This window comes from Cupressus sempervirens, chromosome 1 (genome assembly GCF_028749045.1).
Source record: "Cupressus sempervirens isolate cs-2001-9-10 chromosome 1, ASM2874904v1, whole genome shotgun sequence".
Lineage (NCBI taxonomy): Eukaryota > Viridiplantae > Streptophyta > Pinopsida > Cupressales > Cupressaceae > Cupressus > Cupressus sempervirens.
Genome location: NC_143118.1, coordinates 504363048 through 504372974, shown reverse-complemented (window position 1 = coordinate 504372974; position 9927 = coordinate 504363048).

Below are 9927 nucleotides of genomic sequence, written 5' to 3'. Positions count from 1 at the left end.
AAAATAATTTAGGAAAAATGCATTTTAGATTATAAGATTAAAAGTAAAGAAAGGGAGAGTAATATTTTTTAAAGGTTAAAACTATCACATTAAATGTACTTTCAATAAATAGAACATATTCCTAATTGACAATAATGTTGGCTAAATCTTAAACATCCTTGATCACCCAAATTATATTAAGTTGTCTACTTTTACAATTCTAACTAGATACCCACATTGAGAAGGTTGTTATGAACATTCTAAATTCATGTTTTAAATATGAAATTTCAACAATCTTTTCTTTTCCAGCATATGAAGTATAAAAAATGACTCAGTATCTTGTTGACAAAAAAGTCATAAGGAATGGATAAAAGCCAACACCAAAAAGATATCCAATTCATCTTCCATGGCCAATATAGTTGGTATAAAGAGAAGATCCAAATAGTGTGAAAGATAACCTCACATTCTAATATACACCTGATAGTTTGACATTCTCTTAATGTGATTTCTTTAAAGGGTGATTTGAAATGTAATCCTAAATCCTAATTTATCAGTGTTTTAAAGGTATGGATGTGAATTAATTACATTAATTTGGTAGCCTTAAATAACGTTAAAACATTCTAGTTTGAATGAAGAGTTGGTTGGAGGGATAATGTTGCAGCTTTTAGTAAAAGTCTGTAAGGTGCAATGCATTAGGCACCATTTAGTTCATTTTATTTACTAATATTTCTTTTGGCACTATATACGAGAGTGATCTACATGCTTTTAGTGGATTTTTTTCATAGTATAATGATAGAGTTTTATGATATAAAATATCATTATTTTGGTAAAATGGAGAGCATCAAATAAAAATTATAACATTAAAATTTATCTTTTAATCATCAAAATAATCAAAGTTTAGGACTGTATCAAAGCCAACACCAAAAATATATCCTATCCAAATAAAAAACTAGTGAAAAGCAAGGATACTGATTGTTGAGGAAATGAATCTAGGTAGAGTTTAACTTCCAATTCAATGGTTTGATTTATTGTGATTCAATACTCTTACACAACCTTTCTAATAAAAATAATACAGTGGCTAAAGTATGTAGTGCTTCAAGATTATTCTAATCCATATTAAAAAATATATGCCAATGATATATCTAAATTTTATTTTTCTTTTAATACATGGTTTATCTTTGGGTGAAGAGTGCGAGTGTTGCACTTGTCTTGACATGACACTCATAGTTTGAATGGGAGAAGAAAAAGTGAAATGAATGTGATGTTAATTATTCTAATTTAAATATTCCTATCATAGGGATAAAAAGAAGGTGATTTTGATTATTTTGATTTAAATATTCCTATCTTTTCATCTTTATTTCAGACCATGGGTGAGATTACTTCTTATTGATTGAATTTTAGACTTGTGAAATTAGAAGATGCCTCGAATCATTGGTTGGTTTGGATGATGTACTTGGGATGCATTTTACACTAATGTCTCAACCAAAGTTGTAGATGAGGGATTAAAGAGATAAAACCAATAATGTTAATGTTACTTTGGAATACACAGATCTTCTTGTATTTATTTTATTATATTGTACTCCTATTTTCTTTGCAATCAAAGTGAAATGTATTATTAAATTAAGAAATTCAAAATTGTCTTTGGCTATTAATTGGTCTACATATTGATAACCTTCCTATTTCTAAGCTCCTGCTTCATTTTTTAGTAGTATCACTGATATGAAATACTACTAGTCCATTGGATTCAATTAGCACACATATCATAGAATTCGGTTTATGTTACTCACAATGACAACTTATAGTCTACTACAAGGAGGAACACCACCACTTTTTGTTATTATTGATGACATGGTTGGTGTTGATTTCTAGGATCATTGCAAATGGACTAACAATTTCTATTGTATTGATTGTGTTCCAAATGCAAATGAAGGCTTTAAATAAGAAAGGAGGAGACATGTCTCATAAAGAGACATGTGTCTACAATTAATCATCACTAATTAACATATTAATATATTAGTAATATAAATAGCCATATAAAATATATTATTATATAATATATAACAATATATTATATATAATATGCTATTTAACATGGATAAGTATACATAGCAAATAATGATTTACCAATAACAATAATGTATATCATATCGAATTAATCTGACTGAAGCTACAACTTTAACACTCCCTCTTAACTAGGGAGGATTTGTAGAATACATCATGTTCTTAAATATATGACAAGATATCATCTTGGTATGATATTCAATTCACTATAAGGCTATATTTCTCAGCACTCCCTCTTTAGCAAAAAAATAATTGAAGCAATTATAATACAAGATTTGAGCATCACTTTAAGTGTGGCCTATGACAAATTTAACCTATGGTCTCCAAAGAGATCTAGCTTGAAGAACCATAACAATTGATTTTCATGGTGTCTAGAAAATTTGGCTCGAAAAACCATGATGAGTTGATTATCAAGGTGTCTGGAAAAATTTGACCCAACGAACCATGATAATTTAGTTATCAAGGTGTCTAGAAAAAACCATCCTAAAGAACCATGATAACACTTTCTCCAACACATGTTGTATTAGGAGATAGATAAACTATTGATAAGGTCATCACCTTACAATAGTGACCTCACACATGAAAGATCATCACATTTCATAACACACAATTACAAAAAATTAATTTTCTTGTGATAATAACTTAATGAAGTTTGTTATGATATATATTTTATCATGAATTTCAACACTTTGAGACAACAACTTAATGAAGTCTATCATAATAATAGGTCTACCATTTTAAATATTGTCATTTTACAATAATTAACTTCTATTTATATATGTCAATGAAATATTTTCACCTTCATTACATATCATATGCAAAATAGTAACCACCATGAACTAAGTCAGAGGGTGGTGTAAGGGCTTTCACCTCAACTCTCTTTCATAGAGAAGAAAAAATTACAATAAATTTCACTTATAACTCCCCCTCATAGAGAAGATACCATTCACAAAGGATTTCACCTCAAAATTTCTCCCTCTGAACAATGATCCTGGGAAGTAAGGTCTAGTAGTTAAACTCCCTTTATATGCTCTCTTCTCCCAAGGATTCTTGTTAGACTCACTCTGAATCTGATATTAATTTTTTTATTTTCAAGTGATAAGTCATAATTTCCTCATGATATACATAAAAGTAATACCATTAACATCATGTAGTCACACACATGTATTTCTAGACTCCCTCTAAGTATCAATCTTCTAAGCTCTTGCATTGCCTTAGAAGGAGTGTCATAATCCCTTTTAATGTAGAAGGATCTCATAATCTTAATCATCAAAGATGTTTGCTTCAAGAGACATCTTGATCACAATTCTTTTAAGCTACTAGCATAAGCTGCCTAATGTGCCATTCTTCTTTTCTTGCAAGATAAACTTTAGATACAAAGGAAAGGATCAAGGAAAAATAACTCTTTAGTATGTATAGAATTACAAATAAAAAAAGAGAATATGATGAGAAGATAAATGTAATATTCAAGGCTAATGAATACTTATTTGTACATCCTTCATGATTTTTTCTCAATGAAGATCCATATGCATCAAAAACTTGTTGGTATCTCTAACTGTTATTGTCTATTAGTGTCAAACACTTAGTCACATACTAGGAAGAGTCAGACAATCATCACTGCAATCAAGCTACTCTATATAGGCCAAGTAATGAGATAGACTTATATATAGACATGTATGTACCAAGTGTTAGATTGTGGTGACTGATCAGGAAATTTTTTTTTTTGGGAAGTAGCCGACATGGTAGCCGACATATTATGGCCGACATATGGCCGACATGTTATAACCCTAAAGCGGTTTAATACTTGTATAAAAAGGGCTTAGGGTTGGGTATTTTTTATAATGTTGTGATATGAAATTGGTTCTTGCGGCGGTATTGAGCTGTAAGGGATTACGGATTGTAATTAGGTTGTAATCACTGGATTGTAATAAGATCAGACTTGCTGTTTGGTGGACATAGCCCAGGGATTGGGTGAACCACGTTAAATCTTTTGGTGCCTTGTGTTCATTTTTGTGTGTTCTATTATTTTCTGTTATTGGTTATATTTGCATGTAGTTTTTATTTCTGTTCGTGGTTTATCCTAACAAGTGGTATTAGAGCAAGGTTGTCTTTCAGTTATCCTCTGCAGGAAAGTCTCACGGTTAAGTGGGAGTCTCACAGTTGAGTGGGAGCAATGGCAGATGAGGGTAAGTTGAGGGTTGACAGGTCTAATGGGCAGAACTTCCAGTTATGGAAGATGCAAATGGAAGACTATTTATATCAGAAGGATTTATGGAAGCTGTTGGAAGGCAAAGCCAATAATCAGGGAACTATGTCAGAGGTTGAATGGGATCTTTTGGATAGAAAGGCACTCGAAAGCATTCGGTTATGTTTGGCACCATTGGTGGCATTTAATATTACAAAAGCAAAGATGACAGAAGATTTGATGAAAACCCTAGCGACACTGTATGAAAAGCCCTCCGCTTCAAATAAGGTATTTCTCATGAAGCGTTTATTTAATATGAAAATGGAAGAAGGTGGATCTGTTGTAGATCATTTAAATGAGTTTAATACTATTACTAGTCAATTATCTTCTGTGGGTATCAATTTTGATGAAGAAATTAGGGCTCTCTTGATTTTGTGTTCTTTGCCTGAAAGCTGGAATGGCTTGGTAATGGCGGTGAGTAATTCTGTTCCTGGATCTAGTACCCTAAAATATGATGATGTGATCAGTGTTATTTTAAGTGAGAAAACTCGTAAAAAATCCTCATGTGGATCTACATCAGGAAGTGCTTTAAATGCACAAAGCAGGGGCAAAATGACTGAAAGAGGAAGTAACTCTAGAAATCGTGGGAAATCAAGAGGAAAGTCAAAGGGGAGGAGGTCTCAATCAAGAGGACCAAATGATTGCTGGTACTATGGGAAACCAGGGCATAAAAAGAAAGATTATTGGAATCAAAAGAGAAATGAAGGAGATAAATCAGATGGAGACAAGGAGGCAAATGTGGTAAGTAAAAAATTTGAAGAGGATGCTTTGCTTCTGTCTTTAGAGTGTTGATGATTCATGGGTTTTAGATTCTGGTGCTTCATTTCAGGCTACACCTCATAGAGGTTATTTCATTGATTATGTCCAAGGGGATTTTGGGCCTGTTTATTTGGGGGATACTGAACCCTATCAGATTGTTGGAAAGGGAAAAATTAAGATTAAGTTGCAGAATGGGAATCATTGGCTACTACATGAGGTAAGACATGTTCCAAAACTAAGTAGAAATTTAATTTTAGTAGGGCAACTTGGTGATGAGGGTTGTGTAGTTACTTTTAATGATAAAAATTGGAAGTTTTCAAAAGGTTCCCTTGTAGTAGCAAAAGGTGTGAAAGTAGGCACCTTATATATTTGTACAGGTCATATTGTTCCTTCTACTTTGATTGTTTCAGAGAAAAATGAATATTCAGGAACAATTACTGCAGTTGAGCAGGGAGAACAAATAGCTGCTATAGATTCTGATACAGCGCTATGGCACAATAGACTTGGGCACATGAGTGAGAAAGGTATGAAAGTACTTCATTCGAGGAAATTTTTACCAAGTCTAAAATGTGTGAATATGGATTTTTGTGAAAGTTGTGTGTATGGAAAACAAAAGAGAGTGAGTTTTGTAAAGATAGGGAAGGAAAACAAAAAGGAAAAATTAGAGGTTGTGCATACAGATGTATGGGGACCAGCCTAGGTATCTTACCTTGGTGGATCTCATTATTATGTTACATTTATTGATGACGCAACTAGAAAAGTATGGGTTTATTTCCTTAGATAGAAATCTGATGTATTTCAAACTTTTAAGAAATGAAAATGCTTGGTTGAAAATGAGACTGGTAAGAAATTAAAATGTCTCAGATCTGATAATGGTGGTGAGTATTGCAGTCATGAATTTGAAGATTATTGCTCCACTAATGGTATTCATAGACAAAAAACTGTTCCAAGGACTCTACAGGAAAATGGAGTGGTTGAACGCATGCACAGGACTATAATGGAGTGCGCAAGGAGCATGAGGTTGCATGCTGGGTTGCCCTTACACATGTGGGAAGAGGCTGTCAATACTGCAGTATATTTGATTAATAGAGGTCCCTCTACTCCTTTGGGCTATGGTATTCTAGAGGAAGCATGGACTGGTAAGAAGGTGAGTTATTCTTTTCTCAAGACCTTCGGTTGTGAAGCTTTTGCTCATATAGACTCTGAAAATAGAACCAAGCTAGAAGCTAAATCAAAGAAATGTGTCTTTGTTGGATATGGCATTAATGAATTTGGTTATAGGCTTTGGGATTTTGAAAATCATAAAATTATAAGAAGCTAGGATGTCATATTCAATGAAAAAGTGTTGTACAAAGATCTGTTGCAGCAACATGAGAAGAAAGAAGATGATTATGTAGTGTTGGATGATACTCCAAAAATTGATGTTCCAGCCATTCCTCATGATGTGCAACAACCACAACAAAAAATACCACACACACCAGTGAATGTTAGATGGTCAAAAAGGCAAATTAGACCTCCACAAAGGTTTTCTCCCTCTTTGTATTCTATTTTACTTACTGATGCTAGTGAACCTAAAAGTTATGATGAAGCTGTGCAGGTGGATACTAAGATTCAGTGGGAGTCTGCAATGAAAGATGAAATGGACTGTTTGCTGAAAAATAAGACATGGGATTTGTGCAAGTACAGAATAAATGGGTTTACAGGTTGAAAGAAGAGGAAGGAGGTAAGAAAATATTTAAGGCTAGGTTAGTTGTAAAAGGATTTGCACAGAAAAAGGGAATTGATTTTGATGAGATTTTTTCTCCTGTTGTTAAAATGACTTCTATTCGTACAGTTTTAAGTCTTGTGGCTACTAAAGATTTGCATTTAGAGCAGATGGATGTTAAAATAGCCTTTCTTCATGGTGATTTGGATGAAGAAATATATATGGCTCAGCCACAGGGTTTTGAAGTCAAAGGTAAGGAGAACTTAGTGTGCAAATTGAAGAAAAGTTTATATGGCTTGAAGCAAGCACCTCGGCAATGGTATCTCAAATTTGACAGTTTTATGCATGAGCATGGATATAATAGGTGTCATTCAGATTACTGTGTTTATTTTAAGAGGTTGGATGATGATAACTACATTATTTTATGTTTATATGTTGATGATATGCTTGTAGCTGGGTCTAACATGGATCATATTAAGGGGCTGAAATGCCAATTAGCATATGCATTTTCTATGAAGGATTTGGGGGCAGCAAAACAAATCCTTGGTATGAAGATTTGCAGAGATAGGAAGAACTGAACATTGACGCTATCTCAAGCTGCTTATGTTGAGAAGGTGTTGCAACGTTTCTCTATGGAGAATGCTAAAGCTGTCAGCACACCTTTACCTGGTCATTTGAAATTGACTAAGGAGATGTGCCCCAAGACATACGAAGAGGAGGATAAGATGTCCAAGGTACCCTATGCTTTAGCTGTAGGAAGTTTGATGTATGCTATGGTATGCACTAGGCCAGATATTGCACATGCCATGGGAGTCGTTAGCAGGTATATGAGTCATCCATGATTTGAGCATTGGAATGCTGTCAAGTGGATTCTCAGATATTTGAGAGGAACATCCAATAAGTGTTTACACTTTGGGGGCTCTACTACTGATTTACAGGGCTATGTTGACTCAGATTTGGCAGGGGATATTGATACCAGGCAGAGTACTACAGGTTATGTCTTTACTATTGGTGGGGCAGCTGTGAGCTGGGTTTCTAGGTTACAGAAGATTAATGCTTTATCCACTACAGAGGCAGAGTATGTTGCTGCTATAGAGGCAGCCAAGGAGATGATATGGCTTCAGTTCTTCTTGGAAGAATTGGGACATCCTCAGAAGGATAATTATTTGTTCACAGATAGTCAGAGTGCCATTCATCTTGCTAAGAATTCAGCTCTGCATTCTAAGACCAAACACATACAGTTGCGGTACCATTTCATTCGGTCAGTTTTGGAGGATGGACAGTTAAAGCTGGAGAAGATACATACCAATGACAATCCAGCAGATATGTTGACAAAGGTTGTAACAAGGGAGAAGCTGAACTCCTCTTCAACTTCGGTTGGTCTTTTAGACTAAACATGAATAAAAGAACAGTAGAGTCCAGGATGGTTTGATCTAGTGGGAGCCCCATGTGGTAGTGGTATTGCTATAGGATCAGTCTCCAAGTGGGATATTGTTGTTTAGTGTGGAGCCTGATCAGTCCCCAAGTGGGAGATTGTTAGATTGTGGTGACTGATCAGGAACGTACTGTACATACTTCATAAATAGTGGGGTTCGGGGCATCGCCCCAAAATTTTTTTTTTTGGGAAGTAGCCGACATGGTAGCCAACATATTATGGCCGACATGTTATAACCCTAAAGTGGTTTAATACTTGTATAAAAAGGGCTTAGAGTTGGGTATCTTTTATAATGTTGTGATACGAAATTGGTTCTTGCGGCGGTATTGAGCTGTAAGGGATTACAGATTGTAATCAGGTTGTAATCACTGGATTGTAATAAGATTGGACTTGTTGTTTGGTGGACATAGCCCAGGGATTGGGTGAACCACGTTAAATCTTTTGGTGCCTTGTGTTCATTTCTGTGTGTTCTATTATTTTCTGTTATTGGTTATATTTGCATGTAGTTTTTATTTGTGTCCATGGTTTATCCTAACACCAAGCTCTATAGGAGCCAAGAAAGTATATGGTTGTCAAGTATTTTCAATGTAATCTAAGCCTAATGTTAACTAAGTAGTTCAAGTATATTGAAGCTAAGTTATATAGAAGGTGTCGGGCATAGTAGAGACTGGGTGTCAACAACATATACAGTGAGTACCAAGAAACATAGAATTAATTTCAAGTCAAGAATGATATAAACTTTGAGGTAAACTATTTTAGGATGACATGGACATGATATTTAATAATTATAGAGCTTTTTTATAGAGATTTTTACACATTTCATGATGTGCATCATAGATCCTTATGCTTTGTGATGAACAAATCAAGTGAAGAGGCAAAACAAGGAAGCATCTAGAAAACTCTTAATGAAATCTTTAAATAGGGCATAACTTGACATAGTTTTGTATGGTAATGTGTATGGGGATACGAAGGAGAAAAAAAGATATTCATGTGATTCAAGTGTGAATCTGTGAACATTGTAAAAGAGGCAAAGGGTTTTGTTATTCTAGAATAGAGCAAGCGATCTAGTCAAGTAGTGAAGGATAAAAAAGCTATATCACATCAAGAGACTAGATCAAATTGGAAAGAGGAGATTCAAGAAAATCTTATCCAAGAAGACTAAGGATCAGGTACTCAATCAATTTTAATAGATTGAGTTAGGGTAAATCTCTTAACAGAGTGTTCTTAACAGATCTTTATAAATCTCCTAATGGAGTCCTTACTTTGGTGTAAGTGTAAAGTCCTCTAATAGGGTGAGATTTAACAATCTCAAAATATTTTAATAATGTAAATCCCTTAGAGGGTAGATCATTGGATATGGTTAAACATTGTAACCCTAATACGATAACTTCATTAATGTAGTAGTAAATATTTATGGGTCTCATCCCCACTTCATTTTTACCTTCACCTTGAAGTGTTTCTGATAATTAAAATCTTTGTGTCATGTGAATGATAGATTAGATCTATATGCTATTATAGTCTGATTATATAAGTTATGCATACACAAGTAATTGGATACAAGATGGTAAATGTGGTGAATGCATTATTGAATTGTTGAAAAGTTTAAAGTGTTAAAGATCTTGATTCACCCCCTCTCTCAATATCTTGGTTTCCAATTAAGACTTCTAACAAAATTATCTCCATATAGGCATTTTTCAAATAATGAGAATAAAACATTGGTTAATCTTTCCCCCTTCAATGTAA